Source organism: Ipomoea nil, unplaced genomic scaffold (assembly GCF_001879475.1).
Source record: "Ipomoea nil cultivar Tokyo-kokei standard unplaced genomic scaffold, Asagao_1.1 scaffold0117, whole genome shotgun sequence".
NCBI classification, from domain to species: domain Eukaryota; kingdom Viridiplantae; phylum Streptophyta; class Magnoliopsida; order Solanales; family Convolvulaceae; genus Ipomoea; species Ipomoea nil.
The window spans coordinates 2729788-2740586 of record NW_017616545.1 but is presented as its reverse complement, the minus strand read 5'-3'; the positions used below and the strand labels follow the sequence as shown (position 1 = coordinate 2740586).

The window sequence follows — 10799 nt, the reverse complement described above, 5'->3', positions numbered from 1 at the left end:
ACATAGTGTGTGATTTGCAGGGGAGTTATTGGCACGGACATATTCCTAGGGAATACATTAGCAAGTTTCAAAATACATTCAATATGAGGAGAGAGTGTATTGCATAAGGAAGTTCTTGGTTATAACTAGCTTCTACACGTACAAAACATGCACGAACAATCTTATGATCAAATTCATGTATTATATAGAAGTAAAGGAGTATAAGCAGATAACATTCCCTAGAATTATGTATTGTCCTATATCGTTTTCATCATTAAAATCTAATCAAGGTATTGATGATAAAGAATTTATTGGTAAGTTTTAGTTCTATTTGCATATTCGTATTCTATTTTGTTTTCGTAAATATAAAACCTACTCATTCGTATTGGATCAGAATACTTGTGTGTTCATTTGTTTTCATTTAACAATTTCTAAGTATTCTATTGTATTTCTAGATTGGATCAGATTAAACCTACGTATTCTATTCTATTTTGTTTTCATTTAATAGTTTCTAAGTATCTTCGTATTCTATTTTGTTTTCATAAATAGAAAACCTACTAATTCGTATTTTCTTGGTTTATTAGATATAATAGGTCGGTTGGTTGAGATCAATTCTCCCATGGAGAAATTGGTTGGTGGAAAACCTTCAGATTGATAAACTTCATGCTTGAAGACAATAAGTGAGCAAATATTTACATTATTCGTTTAATGTACTATTTATTTGCTTATTAACGAACCATATACTGTTGGGGAAAAGTGCAACGTCAACGCACGATCTGGAAGCCTTTTAAGAAGCACGGACAATATTGGTGTATGGTAGAAAGAAAATTTGTGACGTGTTATAATAACACTACCTTAAAAGCGTTATTTGCCCGATAACGGTGCAGTTAGCGCCCTGGCACGCTTTCGACAGGCTACACAGACCTACTATGGTCTACGGATAGCTTGCACTAGCAATCACGTAGGCGAACCTGATTATATATGATCAGACTAGAGGGTATGTATGAAATGAAGAAAGCAAAGAAGGAAACTTCCTTTTGAGTGCACTGCTCAATAGTGAAGGATGCACTATTTATAGCCATGAAGCTCTAATCATGACCATACACACTCACACTAGAAGTGGAAGTTTCATTCCCATGTCCATGCAAAATGTGTGGACAAGAAACATGCAGACCCAAGAAATTAGGACTAGAAAGGTGGCTTCTAGTTTGACCGTATTTTCCCAACAATCCCTCACACGTTCAAAGTAGAAGGCTAGAAAGGATAATATATGAGCAATACAATCGAGTTGATCTTAATGCCAGTGTTTGAGAACTTGAACTGACACGTAGTGACATCGAGTAATTTTCTTCCCGGGAGTGATGGGAATCTTGAACTCACCGGTTAGATAAATTTTGAACTCGAATACACACACCAACTCAAAAAGCAGGTCCAACAAAAGTTAAACTCTTTGACTTCTTATGAACACCCTTAGTATTAAAGAATGTTACGTCTGTCTCAAATATAGACTTCTACCCTGTCAAAGTCTATCACAACATAGACTTTTAACACTGAGAAGTCTTACCGCATTACAGATTTTTATGTCTTATCAAGTCTATCTCAATATAGACTTTTAACTCTATCAAGTCTAACTTAGTATAGATTACCACTGAAGGCTTATAGAGTAGTTAAAAACATAAATCAGTTGTAAGTCTTTTCTTTCTATCATAGGCACTGTTATTTGCAACGCAAACAACAGTTTGTGTATCACAATGTGGTGGAGGGGCGAACAAATGAGATGTACAGTTTGCGACAACCATGTCTCAAAGATGGAGCCATGGTTTACTCGGAACTACGATGGTCATGTGGTTGTTCTCATGTAATTTTGCTGAGCCAAGCTAGACATGAACCGTCAGTATTATTCTTAATCGTTTATTACATATGATTATCAAGAATTGTAATATTAACTATTGTTTTTTATGCAAGTGGGAAGATTAAGCTATCAAGTTCGTATGATGCAACAAATATATTGGTCAACAAAGATATACCCGAGATCATAGAGTTTAAGGAGAGGTAGATTTGTAAAGTCTTTTTATCTTTTTTTTTTTTTTTTGGTTTTTTGAACTATACTGTATAGTCTTTTATCTTTTTTACTCAATGATGTGTAGACTCCATTGAGGAGTGTAAACACTGTTTTAAGTCTATCACAAGCAAATACATTTGATGAATTTACGAGTGGGTCAATGGTTATTAATTCAATTTCTAAGGTTTATGCGTTGTGTCAGGTAATATTTTGAATAATTCAATATTCAAAATATTTATGAGTGGGTCAATGGTTATTAACTCAAATGTTACACTACATTTTTTCTTATCTTAGTATGGTGACTTCTGGGTTGTGGCCCGAATTATTGAAATCGAAATAATAGAGATTGATGCTACAGATCCTGTAAAACGTGTGGTAGTAATAAGAAACTTGCACTCAATGAGAAGGGTTATTTAGAATTTTATAAGTGTAAAAGGACATGGGGAGATGGAGTATTGCGCTAAAGGTTGAATGTTAGAGTAGTGGATATGGAAGGTAATGCACCGTTCCATATATGGGATAAGGAATGTATTGAACTAATCGAAATGCCAGCAGTCAAACTGTTCGAAAAATATCCTCAGGTAGTGTTATTATTCTCTAATTTCAAGGCATAGGGGAATTTATAATTTCTTTCTATTGTAAAATAATATTTTGTTATTTTAGAGTATGCACACTTTGCCCAATGAAATTTTGGTCATCTATGGTGTAGCGATGGTTTTCAAAATAGCGGTACGCAAAAAGCAATTTGACAATCTTCATAATGCTTTCGCAGTTATGAAGATTACAAACGATCGTGCGTTGATTGATGCATACTCTCCTAATTTACTCGAGAATGGTAACCATGATAACGAAGAACTCATAGCGGAGGGGGACGATGAGGTAAATAAAATAGACATATTTGTTTTAAAAGGTTAGTGCTTATAATATTTACTAGTATTTCTTATGTGCGATGCGCAAAAAAATAGGTGTCCAATATTAATATTTTATATTAAAATTTTAAACTTATTTAGATTTTAGATATTTAACTTTTTGTAAATAATAATAATAATAATAATAATAATAATAATAATAATAATAATAATAATAATAATAATAATAATAATAATAATAATAATAATGTAAAACATTTCTATAAATTTAATATTTATATTTTAAGAAATAACTAACATATAACCCCAATATATAATGTGTATATTATTATTATTATTATTATTATTATTATTATTATTATTATTATTATTATTATTATTATTATTATTATTATTATTGAAAATAAGAAAATATATGGTGGATGCATGTGCATGGTAGCAATAGTGGAAAAGATAACGGAAGTTATAACGGTAGAGGTATGTTTGTCCAAAATATTGTATAGTACAACATTTATAGCATAATGTATCATAAAACTTAACGGAAAAAACGGACATAAATGAAGGGTATAACCTTCATCCACACTAATTATGTTTTTAGATTATACTAACGTACTTTTTTTTTTTTGGGTGATAGGAGTTCGTTTTAAAAGGTTTGTGTTCTTAAGGTGCTTTGTTGTATGCTTAAGGTGCGTGGTTTGTGTTCTTAAGGTACGTGATTTATGTTCTTAAGATATTTTGTTTGTGTGCTTAAGGTACGTGGTTTGTGACTTTGTGTACTTAAGGTATGTCATTGTAATGCTTAAGGTGCGTCCTTCGCACAACTGCACGGGACCACTTCCCCGCACCTGAACCCTTATACACACACACACACACACACACACACACACACACACACACACACACACACACACACACACACACACACACACACACACACACACACACACACATATATATATATATATATATATATATATATATATATATATATATATATATATATATATATATATATATATATATATATATATATATATATTATAATGATTTTACTTTAAATGTAAAATTATATTTATCATAATAGAATGTTAAAATAATTATTATATGTGTAGTATACTTTTTATTTTTCGAACATAGTATTTATTTAAATTAGGAACAACGAATGTAGTTCCAAGTTTTCAAAAAAAAAATGTAATTCCAACGACATTTCGTAAATTATTTCACCATCATCGCACGGGTATGTGTTAAACTAATATTGTACTCTTTTTTTTTTTTTTTTCTATTTTGTAGAAAATTCTTCTCCTACACCGAAAAATAGTGGATCAAGTTCATTATGAGTGTATGGTGTATTCCAAAGATCGCTATCAAACAGATTTTACCCGTAATTCTAAAGGGATCGAGGCAAGATATTGTTTTTTCAACGATCAATTCATCTTACCTATGGCGAAGTTGTAAAGTACTCAGGTTGACCAAAAATCTACGTTTGAATAGTTTGGAAAATGCCGTAGATCGGAAATCCAACAGGTAGAACAATTTGCAAAGTGGATAGCTGCTACTGAGGATGGTACAACAGGTGCATTGAACGAAGATTGTCCAGAGGTGGAAATTCATGATGAAATGTTATTGTCATCAAATGGTGACCCGATCGCAACCATCGTTGAAAGCACATTTCCTATGTTTCATAATGGTTCGTTGATAATAGTTTTCTTGAAAGTCGGGCAATTCTTGCACCAACACTTGATGTTCTGAACGCAGATAATGACTACATGAGTAACATGCACGAAGTTGAGAGTAGAACATATCTTAGTTGTGATTCTGTTTGTAGAGCTAACACTGGAGATGGAGTTCTTGCATATGTTAACACACCTAAGTTCCTTAATGGTCTATAAGGCATCAGGTATACCAAACCATTCATTGACATTGAAGGTTGGTTCACCTGTTATGTTGTTAAGAAACATTGATCACTCACTCGGCTTACGTAATGGTACTAGATTTGTAGTCACCAGACTGTCATAACATGCTATAGAGGCTAAAATAATGTCAGGCAGTCATTCGGGTACAAGGGTTTTAGTTCCTCGAATGAGTATGACTCCTTCAGATCCTAGGTTTCCATTTAAGTTCAGTAGAAGACAATTTCAGTGATGCTTTCATATGCCATGACCATTAACAAGAGTCAAGGTCAAACATTATCATATGTCAGGTTGTTATTAAAGAAACCAGTGTTTGTGCATAGCCAATTGTATGTTGCTGCTTCAAGAGTTAGTAATCTAACTGATTTAAAGTGCTGGCTATTTCAGAGAAAAGATACGACAGTTAAAGTCCTAAAGACTTGGTAAATAAAAATAAACTAAACATGGAATAAACTAAAAAATAACGGAAGCTACTAAAGCAACATTCAACACTCCTCCTTGCATCAGTAGATGCAAATTCCAAGTCTTTCTTTCAAGTCTTCAAATCTGCCCTTTGCAAGAGGCTTTGATACCACATTGCTGGTTATTTCAGAGAAAAAGATGCGTCTTATTAACTGATGAAACATTGTTTAAATACACAAATGAATCTGACAAACAAAAGATAGTCACTAACCCACTAACTAGCTAATATCAAGCCACTAAGGCACTAACAAGTAATTGACAATTAAACTCCTAAAGACTTGGTAAATAAAAACAAACTAAACATGAGAATAAACTAAAAAATAATTAAAGCTACTAATGCAACATTCAAACATAAAGATTCTACTTTATAGTGATTTGGAAAAAAATTGTAAGCAAACAATTAATGTTATTTACAAAGAAGTTTTCAATAATTTGTAATTTAAATTTGTTTATCTAATGTTAGTACTAATTTAGTATTTTTACTTTGAAATAATGATTACAAACTTTTATTAATACACAATTCAATTCTTTACAATAATATATATATATATATATATATATATATATATATATATATATATATATATATTGAATGAAATAAAATAATATATTTAACATTCAATTATTTATTTATTTATTTTTAACATCCTTTTCTATTTTTGTATTTATAATATAAATACTTTTAATCATTCCACATTGTAGTCACTAGTCATCTACATATACATACATACATACATATATATATATATATATATATATATATATATATATATATATATATATATACTAGTCACTAGTCATCTACATATACATACATACATATATATATATATATATATATATATATATATATATATATATATATATATATATATATACTAGTTTTTTACGCGCATTGCGCGATTGGGATAATGCCTAATGTTTTTTTTTTTAAATAAATACTTTAAAGTATATCAAGGCAAGATTATATTAGAATTGTTCATGCATAGATAATTAAATGTTAAATTTACGTATTTAAATAGGCAATTCTAAGTTTACAAATGCAAGATAATATAGTCAAGATTGATTATAATTGTCAATAAAATAATTGTATAGGTATGATTGAAACCAAATACGGAACATAAGGGAGAGCAAATAAAAATTAGGGCATAAAATATTAAATATATACTAATATTGAAGAGCTAACTACTGATTGTCAAACAAGGACATTGCGAGATAATTTCCCACTTAAATTTTGTGTGATTTGAATACTCTTTTTGTCAATAAATCCCCCAAATAGTTAATATGATTGACTTAATTATATTTTTTATTTTATTTATTTTTTTAAAAACAATTATTATTATTATTATTATTATTATTATTATTATTATTATTATTATTATTATTATTATTGTTGTTGTTGTTGTTGTTGTTGTTGTTGTTGTTATTATTATTATTATTATATTATTATTATTGTTGTTGTTGTTGTTGTTATTATTATTATTATTATTATTATTATTATTATTATTATTATTATTATTTATTTATTATTAGGTCATTTTACATGTTAATCTAAATGACTAATTTTTTCAAATATATTTTTACCAACCGTTGATATAATTCGCTGGTCAAATTCGCTAATATAATCCGCTAACAGATGATTGTCAAACAAGGACATTGCGATGTAGTTCTCACTTCAATTTGTTGTGTGATTTGAATACTCTCTTTGTCAACAAATCCCTCAAGTAGTTAATATGATTGACTTTATTAATTAAATTTTTTCATGGTATTAATAAAATACTTGGTAAATAAATATATAGCATTATTTTGTATTATAACTTTGATATTTAATTAAAAATAGTGCACAAAAAAGATAATAGACAATGTAGTGAATATAATCAATTGATGAATTTGAATGTAAAGAATTTTTACATTGGAGAAATATAAAGACAATATAACTAATAAAATTATTTCTCTTAATTAATTTATTGATAATGAATAATTTTTTTTTTAATAAAGACATTGTAGGGACAATGTAGCGAATATAATAATTTGAATGTAAAGAATTTTTATATTGGAGAAAAATAAATACAATATAACTAATGAAATTATTTATATTATTTAATTTATTGATAATGAATAATTTTTTTGAATAAAGATCTTGTAGACACATAATTCTAAATTAATGAAATACATATGTATTATTTTTTGTTGTAGCTACTAAATTATTATTTAATTTAATAAGAGTAAAATAGAGTACTAATTATGCCAACTTTGATTGAGATGAGGTCGAACCTAAGACCTTTCTTATTGAAATGAATGAGTAAGTTAACGGTGAACTAACAGAAATTAATGGAAAATATAATATTTAACGGAAAAGTTAACGGATAATCATATTCATTAAGGATCAATTAGGGAAATCTTAAGAAAAAATTAAAATCTGATCAATTTGAGTCATTCAATTGATTAAAAGATTTGACCGCCATTTTTTCTACCTATTATAGGCCTAACTTTCTTGGGCTCTTATTAGTATAGTAGATATACCATATATGTTTCTATATCTTTAATTTTAACATATATGATGGGTAAAATACTAGTATTGTAAATTCCTAATAGAATATATTGTTTCCTACTTTCCTATTGAATAGAAATATGAATTATAATATTGTTGTATTGTATTATGAATAGGAATTTTAATGTAAAATTGTAGTACGAATAGGAAAAGGAAAGTACGAAATAATATATTCTATTAGGAATTGTATTACACTATTTTATTTTATAATATTAGAATAAGAATTTTAATGTAGAATTGTAGTACGAATATGAGAGTAGTAAACAATATATTCTATTATGAATTGCATTATATTATTTTACAATATTAAGCAAATCTTAATAGTATAGGAATGTTTTGGGCGGGAAGTTAAAATGAAGGATTTTATTTTTATCTATAGTATAGACTATAGATAGATCGCAAATTATGCTGTGCAACCGTGTGCACTATGTATGGTGCACACGGTTGCAAAAACGACGTCGTTTTGACTAAAAACGCGCGTCCCACTTAAAAAAAAATCAGGTTCGATTCCCGGCAACAGTATTTTTTGTGCATAATTTAAATTGTATATCCACAAATTCATAACTATATATCCACAGTGAATGAATAACACAAAATCCAGAATGAATGAACTAAATATCCACAACGAATGAACTAAATATCCATAATGAATGAACTAAATATTCATAAAGAGCAAATTACCTAAATGGTCCCTTGACTATGTCGATTTCACTAATTTCGTCCTACTCATTTTGAATTCGCTAATTGCATCCTTCGACTATCAAAATTTTAACCATTTTAGTCCTCCGGTGACTTAAACAGTAATTTTTTAGGGGTATTATTGGAAGTTTACTATGCATTCGCCATTTTCATCCTCTTCCTCCGACGTAGAAGCAAAGACGGCGACTCCATGCTCAATGCCCATAGGGGATGAGCAAAAAATCAATTCACTGGTCTCGTGCATTAGGGCTAGTGCAGTAATTTAGCACATGATTCCATAGCCACTACACCAAGAACCTCCGTCTAACCCCGTTCACGTTATAAGTCGTGCCGTCTTTGCCAGCCAACATTTAGCCGGTCTACGACCCCCCGCCGCCAGTGCGGTATATCCTTTCACCGAGGTCGGCGATTTCCATCGGAAAAAACCGGGTCCTGCCCGGCGTACCACGCGTTCACCAATGGGTTGGTAGAGAGCTCTGCGATCTCGTGCCCGATCACGCTTATCATCCCGTCCACCCCAACGTCGTCGTTGGGGGGTTTCACGGCCTTCAAGCCCGGAATGTAATCGGGAACGACGAAAGGGTAGGCGCAGGTGCCCGGGCAGAGCTTGCCGGAGTTTCCGACCCAGGCGTACGGGAGCGTGTACCCCACGATCGACGGGAATGTGAAGTAATGGAAGCCGCTGACATTGTTGCAGAAATCCTGGACGTAGACGTCGTTTGACGTCAGCAACGGGTAAACCCCACCCTTCGGGTTGATGGGTATGGGCCGGGTCATGGCAGTCACGGCGGATTTAATCACGGACTGAACGCTCAATCGAGTCAGGGATTTTCCGTGAGAGCAAAACCTATCGTTCTTCTCGGCGCCGAGCCGCACATTACGAGAAACATTACCGCCAGTCTGATCCGTGTAGAGCCGGGCGGTTTTCCACCACGCGGCGACCGAAAACGGCGAATTGCTTCTATGTCGGATGAGGATGATGAAAATGGCGAATTCATAGTAAACTTCCAATAATACCCATAAAAAATTACCGTTTAAGTCACCGAAGGATTAAAATGGTTAAAATTTTGATAGTCGAAGGATGCAATTAGCGAATTCAAAATGAGTGGGACGAAATTAGTGAAATTGACATAGTCGAGTGGCCATTTTGGTAATTTGCTCTATCCATAAATTCATAAGTATATATCTACAAATTCATAACTATATATCCACAAATTCATAACTATATATCCATAATAATGTTGTTGAGGGGAATCGAAACTGATTTTTTTTTTAAATGGGACGCGTTTTTAGTCAAAACGACGTCGTTTTGCAACCGTGTGCACTATGCATGGTGCACACGGTTAGGGGTGTCAAAGTGGGCCGAAGCCCGCGGGTTAGCCCGCACCCGCCCCGCAATGGGGCGGGTTAGGGCCGCAAGAAATTAGGCTCGCGAAAATGCGGGCCTAACGGGCATGGTCCGCGGAGGGCCAGAGCTCGCGCGGGCAAACCCACGTGGGTTGCGGGCCGGCCCGCGAGCCAGGTCATATTTAAAAAAAGTAATAATAAATTATATATATAATATCTTTTAGAAAAAAATCATATATATAATATCTTAATTCTTAGGCAATGTGTAGATCTAACTATCTAAGAGTACGCAGAAGGGGAGAAATCCAATAATTCAATAATCCTTCGCCAATTCTTAATTCAATAATTCCTAGAGTACGTAGTTCTTCGGTTTTCCCGTCTCCATCCGCCTCAACTCTATCAAATAATTACTAAAACTGAATCATCAATTCATACATATTTATGAATTACTAAATCGCCTCCAAGTCTAGCAAACATACATATTTATATATGTATTATACACAGACGGGAATTGTAGAGGGAAAATCTGAAGCCGAGAGAGAAATCGAGTGTGCTGTTACGTTGAACCCTAGCTTTGATCACCCTTCTACAGTTCTGCTGAACGCGTGGCATCGATCCGAGAGATTTGGGCAAGGTTTATGAATTTTATGGAAGTTTATGGTGCCATATTTCAAGCGGTTTTAAAATGTTTATATACTATTTAATTTTTTTTTTTTAAATTTAAGTGATAATTTAAGTGATGGCCCGCGGGTCAGCCCGCGAGACCCGCAAGCCCGCATGGGGCGGGCTTGGGTTGTATAGTTCTAAGCCCGCGGGTTTTGCGGGCCGGCCCGCCAAATAAAAAGCCCGCGGTGGTGCGGGCCTAATGAGGCGGGCCGGCCCGTATTGACACCCATACACACGGTTGCACGACATAACTA

The 10799-nt window shown here is 32.4% G+C and overlaps 1 pseudogene; it reads right to left on the bottom strand.

Moving 5' to 3' along the window:
* Window positions 1–8759: 8759 nt before the first annotated feature.
* On the bottom strand, window positions 8760–10491 carry LOC109166875 (annotated as a pseudogene).
* Window positions 10492–10799: the final 308 nt, after the last annotated feature.